This window comes from Diadema antillarum, unplaced genomic scaffold (genome assembly GCF_040938485.1).
Source record: "Diadema antillarum isolate AM-2024a unplaced genomic scaffold, OU_Dant_1.0 seq00000029_RagTag, whole genome shotgun sequence".
In the NCBI taxonomy this organism is placed as follows: Eukaryota; Metazoa; Echinodermata; class Echinoidea; order Diadematoida; family Diadematidae; genus Diadema; species Diadema antillarum.
In genome coordinates, this window is record NW_027271145.1 from 50 (window position 1) to 13,290 (window position 13,241).

The 13,241-nt window shown below is 38.0% G+C and overlaps 2 non-coding genes across 2 annotated transcripts; both read left to right on the forward strand.

Annotated features, from left to right (window-relative positions):
- Positions 1-6,362: 6,362 nt before the first annotated feature.
- Trnah-gug (transfer RNA histidin (anticodon GUG)) lies at positions 6,363-6,434 on the forward strand. Its single transcript has one exon. It is a non-coding gene; the product is annotated as a tRNA-His (tRNA).
- A 5,307-nt stretch (positions 6,435-11,741) lies between these two features.
- Positions 11,742-11,813, forward strand: Trnah-gug (transfer RNA histidin (anticodon GUG)). The gene has a single exon. It is a non-coding gene; the product is annotated as a tRNA-His (tRNA).
- The last annotated feature ends 1,428 nt before the right edge of the window (positions 11,814-13,241 follow it).

The following is a 13,241-nucleotide window of genomic DNA, read 5'->3' on the forward strand; positions in this document are numbered from 1 at the left end:
TACCGTAGACAAAACACATATTTAATGTGCTTTGAACAATGTGTCGAAGGCACTCTGAATGATATCACCAGGGCAGGGTAGTACCAAGTGGTCAACAATGAAGTAATATTGGTACACATGTATGCTATCCTTCTGACGTCCTCTGTCAAGCAAGCTGCATCTTCTGATCTTCAAGCAAGCAAGCTGCATCAAGAGCTGCATCTTCTTCTGCTTTCCCTCTTCAGGTGGTGATCAAAACTAGCATCAGGCTGAAAATGTAAGGAAACAATGAAAAACAAACAGACATTGTATGAAAATATTACAAATAAAAACTAGACAAATTTGACTGTGACCTTTATTTCGATTCCATACACGTGTAATGCAATTTGATAGACTCAGTCATACATAGGCTTAACACATTTTATTCACATTTATGATTATTTTAACAGATTTCAAGCTATCACACACACGGAGGGATGGACTACTCAAAACCATAACAATTCAGGCACCACTTCTTGGCAGAGGATAATAAATGGATCTTATTCCATTTTACTTAAAGATCACTATAATTTCACAATTAAAACTCACTTATACCTATTTTGTCTTAAAGAAGCTTTGAAATTTATCACTTTTCTCTTATTCGTGACTGATCAAAAAGCAACTTCAAAATTTCAGCCTACATATGGGGAAGACAATCTTTAAAGTTCAAGGATCGACTTTGAAGCATTCATGAGTAAAGTTCTCGTCGACATCAGGACATAACCCTGACAAAGGCAAGTGCGCAAAAATATTCACAACATCAAAAAAAAAAAAGTTAACCTGTGAAACATTGAAAAGCAAGTGATCTTAATAAATTACATAGTCCAACAACACAAAAAAAACAGAAAATTTCCCTTGACCTCTAATTTCTTTTCTAATACAAAAACAGATCATAGAAAGTAGAAAATGCAAAATCAATTAAACTCGTAAAAATCAATTTCATTTTCAGAATACCAAAGTACTGTGAGTTCTAATTGCCTGTCCAAAATGACTCATAAAGGCTTGTTCAGATATGATGACTCAAACTCCGGCAACATTTTAGTGTACAAATCAATGCGATATGAGATGGTAAAAAACAAACAAATAAACAGATCAAAATGCAACAAAACAAAACAAAAACACTGAGGCAAGAGAAATATATTTTGCCACACAGTGGCAAGAAGTTATGGTGCAATCAAGCTCAAAAGTAAGTGAAGATACAATGTCATGAGTTTATCTTTATCTTATTTTTTTTTTTTGAGTCATGTGCATTCATTAACATAAAGTGGCGTGGTTCGGCGCACCATATCTGAACACTAAAAATGTCAGGGGGTTTGTCGCATCATATTTGAACAAACCTTATAGTCATGTAGACTTACCTTTTGAAATCGGATAAGGTAGTCTATAGCCAAAGCCACAGCAATCTTGCACAATCCTTGCGCCCTGGTTCACAGGTGGAAGCAGATAGAGTACAAGAAGGATTTGCAGGTTACTTACATTCTATGCTGTGTTGTAAGAAATGCATGTTATATACAATATATTCTACGACTCATTAACAAAGTATCCAGGTATCAACAGAAATTATCAGTGAATTGCACTGCATAATCAGGGAGCATTAAAAGTAAAACATATGATCCTTCATGTAGGATGAACCCATGGGTTGTTGTGTGACTTCTTTTAAAAAAAAAACAAGAAAAAAAACCTCTTCTTTATTTCATCAGCATCTCCAAAATAACAAAATTATATTACATATTGATTTGTGACTGTGAACTTTTATATTACAATTGAGTTTGGTGAAATCCATTCATCTGCCTTTGAAAAATCAAAGACACAAGATATTTCCTGCATTTTTTTTTTTCATAATGAAGGGCTCCTGACCCTTGATTATTGACCTCATGACCCTTATCGACTCCAGGGAAACGTTTGATAAAATGTATTGTCAGATGCAAAGATTTCAGCTACTTATAACAGTTGTCACCAATGACAAGTTTTGTGGAACGCCCCCTGGATTTACATAGCCTTACCAAGTTTTATTCACAGATGATTGTTTTCAACTTGCAGCATGATACACAAGAAACGATATTGGATGGATAGACATCTAGAACATAAAAAAGGGGGCTTTCAAAACCTGTAGTATTGTGCATACCCTGACTGCTACCAGGTCTGGTGGTACACTATTTGATGATTGCTCCAAGTCTCATGAATCCACATCAGTTTTCCGCATGTGTTCTCCCAGCAATCTCAACAGCTTGACTGTGAAGGCTTTCCTCTTGCTAGCTTGACAAGACCTTCCACCAAAAACTGGCCACTGCTCAAAAAAGCTTGGCATCGTTGCCTGGGAGAAGGAGTGAGAAGTACTGTTCAACCTGCAAGTGTAAGGACCATGAACATACATACATGTAATTATCAAGTGGCTACAAGTCCGCAAACTGTCAAACTGGTGCGCAAGGTGTGATGCACTGGCTTAGGATTCAAAGTACTGAACATCCACATAACTGCACTAGTGTATTTACTGTATACAAGTGCATGAAACAGATTTATCTTGTGTGCATGAAAGATTTGATCAGAACTGCAGAAAACAAAGGGTTTTGTTCAGGTGGCTTCAGATTAATTCAGTCGGTGATTCTATTATATATACCTACTTGAGATATGCTCATAATTTCAAGTTCGTTTTAATTAGCCACTGGGGGGGGGGGGCAATAATATCCTGCTTCCATGTATTCATCATCTTTATGCAATGTACATTTATGCAAATAATATTTGAGAAATGGAAAAATCAAATGCCATTTTGCAATTGATCTACTCTCATTTTCAAGGTTTTTTAGATAGATAATAAAAGGTCTTTTTGCAATTCTGTCATTTTCAAGATTCTCAAGTGCACTATTGCCAATATCATTAAGTGTGGCAATAACATAAGTATGGGGAAGAGGCATATTCCAGAAGGGATTCTTTTTTTTTCAAGAGATTATTTCAACAAATACTAGGGGTCTACCATCAAAGTAGACGTATATTCCCTCACCTGAATCATGAAAAAAGCGATGATACATGTATTCTATTTTGACTCATTTGTGAAATTTAGAATCAGTTCTCAGACAGAGAACAACTGCCAGTTATTAATATGGGCTGTGATTCTGTTTCTCGCTACCCTTGAACTCGCACCTTACAATTAGATCTAGAGTCTAGAGTCTTAACATGGACTCGGTGGAAATACCGGTTTTACATGCATGTGACGTCATCAACTTTATAAGAGCATATTCTTATATAATGTAAATTTGTAAGCGGTTAGCAAACTCATAAATAGTAGTACTCATATTAGAAACTAGTTAGTAGATTCTAACGTAAGATCCACGCGCAAACACTAGCGTCCTATATAGGCCCCTACGTTCCTACGTGTACACTGTAGCTACTGAAAACATCACGTAACCTGTTGTGATAAACAAAAATCGGGTCGGGAGAACCCCCCACCCAGCCCCTTTAATCGGGTATTTACGCTCTTTTTAGAGCGATATTTGCTACTAGTACCTAGTACTAATTTAAACCTAACAGTTTGGACCTAGAACAGTTACAGTAGGCCCTACAAAAAATATAGTAGGCCTAGGGGCCTACCACTATACCTACGAACATGTACAAACCTACGAACATGTACACACAAACATTGTTCGAACTTCGTCTTCGTGCACGTCAGTAGCGGGTAATGATTTGCGCGCTAACAAAGATCCGCACCAGAGCCTCAGAGGTAAGAAAACTACATCAATAACAATACAAAATGCCACGGAACCTTTTATATTTAGAATTTGATGATATTTTTAAAATGCAATTATTGGACAAAGGAACCCTCAGCAAAATTCGGACTCAATGCACCGCTCCAGCGCGTTGGTGTTATGGCCTATTATGTATGGCAAACACTATAGGCTACATGTACTTAGTATGCTGCGCTACATAGTATACTATAGTATTACGAGCGTGCAAAGACAAAGTTGTTTATAATATGCAATGAAATCCGTGAAAATCATGCACATCGTTTATGATAGAAAATAACTGGTACAGGAAATAATTACCTTAAAAGATACTTATCCCCGCTGACAGACTTAGCAAAGTCACCATCATAGATTCAATGTCATTTTTAGCCCCAGACGACATCGAAAACCTGACTATCGCGATGACAGACGTTGACGACTCCGCGCCACAGCAACAAATTTCAGGCATTGGCATGTGTAACCAATGAGATCATCGGACTGCGAACACGTGACTTTCTCTGGTGGACAACTAACACCGATACGGTGTTATTAGTGAAAACCCCCTTTTCATGACAAAACTATAACACCACTTGGGTGTCATTTTAACACCGAGAATCTAACACCCAATGGATGAGAGAATATTGGTGTTAAATTAACACCGAAGGGTGTCAAATTGTGTCAATTTAACACCAAATTTAACACCCACAGTTTGACACCCGGTTGGTGTTACACTTTTAACACCGCATTTTTTGCAGACTGTACGGAGAATAGTATGCCAGTCTTCGTCAGGGTGATAAACGAAACAAAAAACTGTAGAAAGCAATCTTCAATGAATAGAGCAAAATTGTGATATATAAGCAGCTCTGCATGTGTGTCTGACATAGTAAGTCCTGTAGGAACAAAGTGAAATCAAATTAGGAATCTGAAAAAGAAATTCACCGAATTTACATTTATATAACTAAGCCGTGTCAGATAAAACAAACATACAACATGTCATGTAATCAAGGTCGGTTTCCAGTTTTGACAAAGAAAAGGTAAAAAACGTCGTTGGACAACACAGACGAAAAAACAAAAACAAACAAGATGATCGGATGGTGGATGATAGACATCACTGTAATGTTCTAACTCATCCCCCCCCCCCCCCCCCCGCCAGATGGGCCTATGAAACGAAACCTTTGCTCACATCGCTCTGACCAAACCATACTCCCCCACCCCCCTCCCTCCCCCACCTCCGAGTCGGAAAAATCATTGATCTCTCAACACACTGTATGAAACGCATTTCCCTTTCAATGAACTTTTAAAAAGACTTCATTATACACTTAAACTTTACCACTAACGGTCTATGTTCATACTCTTTTTATTTCCTTTAAATGTTTACTCGCTGTGAATAGTCGCTGTCCTTATTCCTTACCGCATTGAAGTCAATGTCTGCAGGATCGGGTATGTTGTCGCACGCTCCAGACGCACTTTTCGTTGGGTCGCTCAGGCAATCATCTCGTATAGAAGTGAGATTCCCTTTAGCAACACTGAGACTGGCTTCTAGCACCTGTCCTGATGAAATTAATTTTGCAATGTTCTGCAACACTACATCAAGCGGGTTTCCATTGCTGCTGAAAATCCAGAGTCCTGTGGGATGGAAAATCGTTTTAATAAAAGCATCATGATTAGTTATCAAAAACTGCACGATCGATAATCGCTGAAAATGTTAACTTGACTATACAGTATTATAATGAGCAAATCTGGACAGGAACAGACAGCTGTGACGTAGATTTCTCTTCAGCACAGAACTGAGGTGCGGTGGGCGTGACCATTATATGAATGACAAAGTTTGAAAATGTTATTGCATTCCAACCAGACCATTTATTTTCAACATTTTTCAGAGCCCGTAGCCTACTTATATGGCTATATAACCAGACTTATGTTTTTAAATGTCCCTTTAAATTGCTAAATACTAGTACACATGTGTGTCGGGTGGGGGGGGGGGGGGGGTTACAAACAGTGGTGAAGGTAATCAGCAGACAACATTTCATTCAATAATCAAGCCTTAAAGCCAGTTCTGTACACAAGAATTACGTGGTGAGATTATTTCTTAAGTCTTAAAAAAGGGATTTTATAATCAAGTCATAAATACTTGACGATGAAGGATTATCTCTTTAATGTTTTGACAGTTTCGAGCCAATTGCGGATGTGCCTTCAGCAATTTTAAAGATTAATTTTCGGTCATTCGCGAAATCCGCTCAGAGTGGAAAAAGCAAATGGTAAGAAAAGATACAATATGTAGGCCTAATTGTGTTCAAAATGACCAAAAATACGTCGATACACAGGCTATATCACACACCGGACATTCTCATTTCAACCTCAGAAGAAGAAGAAGAAGAACTAAAACATGTTTTAGTTCGGTGACTCGTACACACAGCGCGCGAGCTCGCTCGTTTCAATCGCTGTGTGCGCGCGAGTCCTTTGTCACTGCCTGTACGCCCGCGTGAAGAGAGTGTATGGTGTGTGCACGCACCGCACTCGACAACACGAATGCACGCCATGTGTTTCTAGAATGCTTCAGTGCACAGAGCTGGTTCTAGCTATATAATGTTATAAAGCCCTCGAAGGGCGTGCACCGCACGGTGGCACGCCGTGATCGTCTAGAGGTTAGGACATTGCGTTGTGGCCGCAATAACCCAGGTTCGAATCCTGGTCACGGCATTTTTTGCCAAAGGTTTTTTCTTTAGTTGTAACAATGATTTTAGAATACCGCTTATACGTACGTCTTCATTTTGTTCGAGAGCGCTTTTCATAGGTGTAATGAGAACACATCAGTCTATATCTTTACTTTTATACATACAGTAATATACATGTTCATATATGTTTCACAGTCGATGTCAGGTTGTTGATTACGAAGAAATGCATTGGATGATTATGATTCGATGGTATGAAATTATATACATAAAAACAATGACAAACAAATATCACTGTAACTTAAATGTTATTTCATTTCTTTCTCGTTCTTGATCTTTTTTGTTTCGACAGGGTAGGTGCACATGACACAGCCTTGAAAAAAAAAACAACAACAAATTAAATCATCAGTGCGATCTAATAGTAAATGATTATATCCAGGCCACTTAAATCAATGTGTGCTACATTTTGTACAATGTAAACCCTATCACAAGTGTTTCTTACCGACGTCCAAGAAGTCGACCGCTAAAGACAATCGGTCCATGTATGGTGCTGTATCCAATAGCAACGGGCTCGCAACCTGTGATCCAATACCTAAAGGAAAGATGAAAAGGAAAGCAAGGTTATTATAACTGAGGATTACATCAAACAATCTTTTTTTTTTTTTTTTTTTGCGTACACGACGCGTCGTATGTCAACTTTTGCTATCGTTGTTTCTTGTTCGTCGGCACTTTTCGTTTTATTTCCCATTTCTAATCATCTTTTATATCATCAATTAATATGGTTTTCTTTCTAATATGTAATGATTTAGTTATCCCTCTGGAATAAAATTCTGGATGTCACATAAGAACAACAATTTTTATAGCAAGCAACTAAAATAAGCGTTTCGTTTTTATAGGATATCATAAAGCAGCTCTCTCCGGATCGAGGCACGAGGATTAAATCTCAACATACAGTTAGGGCTTTTATGGATACGTCAATTAAGGGTATCATGACATGTATATTTCATATTTCAAAATATATAATTTTGTGCAATTGCAATCCTCAACACTATGTTGCTGTATTCAATTTCAACCAAATTCAAAATATGAGTGATTTCAGATATACACAGAGTTGTGTCGTTATTAGGGCAACTGGAATATTTCAAGCATCATTCTGACCAGTCTATATTGCTACTACACGGAAGAGATCATGACCAATAAGTATAATACCCGCTCTCATGTATTATTACAAACAAAAACAAAAATGAGTGAAAATATTCACTCTTAAGGGAGTGAATGAAAGAAAATAGTTAATTTCACCTAGAGTGAATTTGGAGTGAAATTGGAGTGAAAATGTTCATTTTCACTGATTTCAGAGTGACCATAATTATAGGGATCACTAAAAAATCTTTGAGAAATCCGAGGTCACTCCGAAATTAGTACAAATAACTAGCAGCACCCGTGGAAATCCACGGGTCTGAGGGGTTTTATTTTTTTTCTCATAATACGATTTTGCACATTTTTATTGAAGAAATAAAAAGAAAAGTCTTCTCATTCTTTCGTTAATTGTGCTGTCTTCTAAATGACCACCCTTCCCAGAAATTTTATAATACATTTTTGTAGTATATGCCAGGCGATCCGGTCCATTGGTAGGGATCATTCCCGCCACTACTTGCTTTTATTATAGAACTTGAGTTTCGAGGGGTTATTTGCACCCGTTGAAGTCCAACAGTTGTCTTGTTGCCCCTCACCCCTCCCCCCCCCCCCTCACGCACACACACATTTCCACCTCCGCAGGGCAAAAAACAAAAACATTCAGGGAAAAATTACCAAAAACGCAAATGAGATTCCCCGAAAGTTCTGCCCACAGGTTGTTCCCGTTGAAACGGGAAGATATTAACACTATGACTTTGATTACCCCCTGCTCTTGCATCCACGCGGGCACCCGCGGGAATCCACGGCTGGTCTCAAGGCCTCGGTTTGTTTTGTGTTTTTTTTTTCATGTTTCTTTTCCCCACGTTATGAGAGAAAAATAAGATATTTTCGTCTTCATAATTTTGCTCCCTCCTTGTTGTTTTTAATCACCAAAACTTGGCTTGATATATCATATTAATATAGAACTACATCTGCTTCAGATTGTACATTATCATAATTAATATTAGGCCTACAATTATTGCTCCTATTATTGTTATTATTATATCATTATTATCATTATCCTTAAATCATTATTATTATTATTATTATTATTATTATTATTATTATTATTATTATCATTGTTATTATTTGGGGAGGGGGTGATCATAGTCATCAGGTTTAATAGGCACCCGTGGGAGTAGATTCTCACGACCTCGTATTTTTTTTCTTTAATATTTTTCCCATGTTATGGAAGATCGAAAGAAGAATATATACATCACTGCATTCGTCTTCATTTGCTCCCTCTTTTTTTTGTCACCAAAACTTGGTTTGATAGACCATAGAACCACACATTCTATTTCCACTTGCAATTTTAAAAATAGGCGGTCGGCAAAGCGAGGTTTTCCTCTACGTCCGCTCATCTTATGAATATGTATGATTACAGCAGCTCTGCAGTAAACGAATGGACACAGCTGCGCGTGTAATCTGATATGTAAGGGTACGATCGGCAAATATATTTAGCCGCGTCCTAAACAGTCTGCGTACAATGACACCGGACTTGAGAGCAAACGGCGAGCAAACTCAATGACGTACCTGAGCTGCATATAGTATTCTGCAGTTGTGCAAAATACAATTACATAACCAACGTTCGTTGTTTTCATTTGGGGACGCCAATAATGGCGAACTGTACGTAAATGCCCTTGTAGTCCATATCACGTGTACGCACCACAGAACTCTTCTGTGGTACGCACACACAGATTCGTGTAACCATCGTCAACACATTCAGTACACGTAACAGGCGGAGGCAAAGGTACATCACAGAACTATACACACAGTGTAGAGTGTGTATAGAGTTCTGCGAGGTACATTGTGTGTGTGCGTGCGCGTCCGCCGGAAGATGTCAGAGATTTCGCTGCATCATCATCTTTAGTATCCCCCAGTGTCTCTGCAAGCTAAAAGATGGAAGATCGAGAAAGCAGGAGGCCAGCGCAGGTTCCGTGAATATTGAAAAGCTCGGCTCTTTCGTCACGCACAAAAATGCATTATGCATGTAGCTAATTAATTTTTCTTTTTCGTCCTCGACGTCGACACGGAGGCGGAGAGGGGACGAAACCCACGCCATTCGATGTAGGATACTCTCCTGCGGCCGACGGCTACGGTCGCAGCTGCCCGGAGCCCACGGCTCGGGAGGAGATAGAGAAACCAGCAACGCCGAAATAAAACAGGAAATACATAAGGCCGCGACAACAACAACAACTTCGAGTATTATAGTATAGGAAGATTTTCACTCAAAAGGCCACTCCAATTTCACTCTAAACTCACTCTTTCCTGTCACTCCTTCAAGAGTGAACATTTTCACTCGATATTTTAGAGACAGAGTAAACCGTACCCCCTCGACCCCCACCCCTCCAACACACACATACACACACACACACACACATACACACACACACACACACACACAAGTCATGCACAAAAGTCGCCCATTATAGAAAAGGCCTTGTTTTAGAGTAATTGGCTGTGAAGAAATGACTCATTAAAAGGGCTACATAAAATATAGGCATATAATAAACTTATGCATTAAATAGTCAGAATGGATAAACAAAATGTCACTTACCATCTAACTTGTTGTTGATAGTATCGGCAACAGAGCCGAATTCAGTGAGTCCGATATTTTCTAAGTCCTGCGGGAAAGTTGGGAAAAATTTAAGAGACATTATCCACAATAATCATGCTATATATACTGAGCTCTTGTACAGAATACAAAGGTTTTAAAAAAAGTGTTAAGAAAGAGATGGAAATTACAAACACATAGCATATATTTTTCATGTTGTTATTTACAGCGTGAGACCTATACTTATCAGTGGATGTGAATAACAGAATAATGTGTCTTATGAGAGATGTTTATCAACCCTGGATGTATAAACAGAACATAGATCGCGCTGTCATTTCATTTTGTTTGTGCTAGGTTCAAACTTATTCCATAAATTCTCATCACTGAATTCACATGGGTGAACTCATCATCACCGCTCATCACATCATGACGGACACTAAAGAAAATGACCAAGACAGTTATTCCTTCAAGTTTACATTTTAACGAGAAGAAAGCTCACAGCTTCAGACAGAGTATACTTGTAGTAAATATAATACACTCATTATCATGATTATTGACCTTTCTATACGTTTCACAAAGACTAACGAAGTGGAAAGACTATTTTACTCTCTCTCTCTCTCTCTCTTTCCAGTTGTCCATCAAAATAATAGTATGAAGAGGAAGGACTACACATACATGTAATTATGATAAAGCAATCTCACCATAGTTATAGAATCAAGGGTAGAACAAAGTGGTCATACGTATATACGTGTATACCTCTATAAAATCGTCCTTGAATGTTTCAATGTCTTCAAAAATTCCTTGAGCGACTGTCTCGGTGTGCTGAAGAGTTCCGTATACTCGCAAGGTTGACGGCGAAGTTAAATAACTAGCACAACTAAAAAGAAAAAAAGAAAGAAAGACAGGAAAAGTAGCGATAAACCCTATATCTTAACTCTGATGATCAAAAAGGATGAATATAGTGATGAAGGTCAGTAATATCAGATTGCCATATAATAATCATTGATTATGCGAGTACGCAGATGCAGACTTCTATAATATACATTATTCATAAATATTCATTTGTGATATCTCAGCTCAAAACCCGTAAAACGTAGACCAAAATGAATTTCTACTTTTCTACATATTATAGTTCTAAGCATTCAGCTCTCAGCTTTGAACTTCCTAAAATTAGACCGTCCTTTATACAACCCAATCAAAAGTGACTGAAAAAAAAAGAGTTACGATGTGCAGTGTGACTGAAAAGGGAGAAAAAAAGGATTTAAAGATTAGGGTCACTCAGGCGTGCTGTGCATCAAGTATCAATCAGAATAGCACTCTATTCCCCAGTAAAAGCAGTGCCTGTCCGAGAAAAATGGTCCAGAAAAACTGCTATTATCTCGATTTCGCTTTTGTTTTAAGCTGCCAGATGTTGACATGTGTACGCAGAGAATACTTTCCCAGGTAAGACAAACTTCATCGTGGTTTTTGTCCATTACAGATATCCTAATCTGTGAAGTTTTGTAGGTTTTAACCTGGTCATGGTTACATTTAGTGTGTGGACGTACATAACCGTAATTAATTTGTACGCCAAAATAACTTGTACGCTGTGTCAAGGACATGTGGCACGCCGTGATCGTCTAGAGGTTAGGACATTGCGTTGTGGCCGCAATAACCCAGGTTCGAATCCTGGTCACGGCACCTTTTTGTCAACTCGTCTTTTTGCATTTATTACTTGTGATTTAACACTAACCTAGTATCCAAACCTACTTCAAAACAATGACTAATCATTTTGGGAACATTTCCTTTTCCTTTTCCCCTTTTCATGTTACATAAAAACTGAACATTAACCTTTCGTGAAAACGATAGCGGAATATACGGCCTATTTTTTTTTTTTTTAAGATTTACAATAAGCAATATTGAAGTTCAATAATGTTAATTTATATAGTGTCCATAAATTTGATACCACTTTTGGAACTTTTGTAATCATTTGTTGAACTGCCAGAAATTACAAGAGGTATATAGGACCCTTCTCTATCAAGTTAAGTGCATCATGCACAATGAAAATTGAATGTTCCTCATGTATGGAAAAATCAGAAAGAATGGAGTAATCGACACTGCAACCAGTTGTATGTTGGTATATAGCCCCGACAAACAACAATTCGAGTCACCAACGCACCAAAGCAATACACAAACAATCAGGAGTCCAGTCCCGAGGACCACAGCGTGAGTGAAGCGGAGATTTGCCATCTCTTCCTCGGGACGCTTCCCGCCACATTTTCCCGCGAATCGACAGCAGCAGAAGACGATGCCGACAAGAGGTAGGACAACAGCCATTAGTATTAGAATGGCCGATGCAATGACGATGGGCAGCGCCTTTAAATGGAAATAAGAACGGAAAATAAGCTTGACGACACTTTCCTATATAACTGGAAAAATGCAATATGTTTATGTACACCTATATAGCAACAAATGAATCATACTCTCTACAAGTATGTAGAAAAAGTCATATAGTCGGAATTGCCAACAGTATTTGGGAGACCATTGGTATCTTTATTATTTGAAGATTATTTGTAATAACCTTTCAGAAAAAAAAGAACTCGATAACAAGTGGACAGAGCACGGAGAGGAAGGTTATACCAATCACATTCCACTGTGATCACAGCGTTAAAAGCGTCTCACATTAAAAAGTTGATATCCCCCTGACCATGACACAAAATCTTCATTATAAAAAAAAATATATATTTCATCTGTAACAAAATTAAAAACAATGGAAAAACATATAATATCGCTGGACATTGCAATACCTCAACAATTCTAATGGTAATTGCTAATGTAGTAAAAGGAAGTTGTAATTGCTAACGTATAAGGACAAAAACAAACGAACAAGCACATACATTGTATACATAAACTGAAAGGGAAGACGGGATAAAAATATATACACGAAACTGTAATTTAGTGAATATCATAAAGATAATGTTCCACTGATTTTTCCTCCACTTATTACAAATCTTAATCACCTTTTTGATTATTTGTGCTGCGCTCCAATGTCCCGACACGAGTTGTTCCTTTACCAGATCTGAATGGAGGCGAAAGTAGTCAGTAACAGTTTGGCACAATACCATGGTA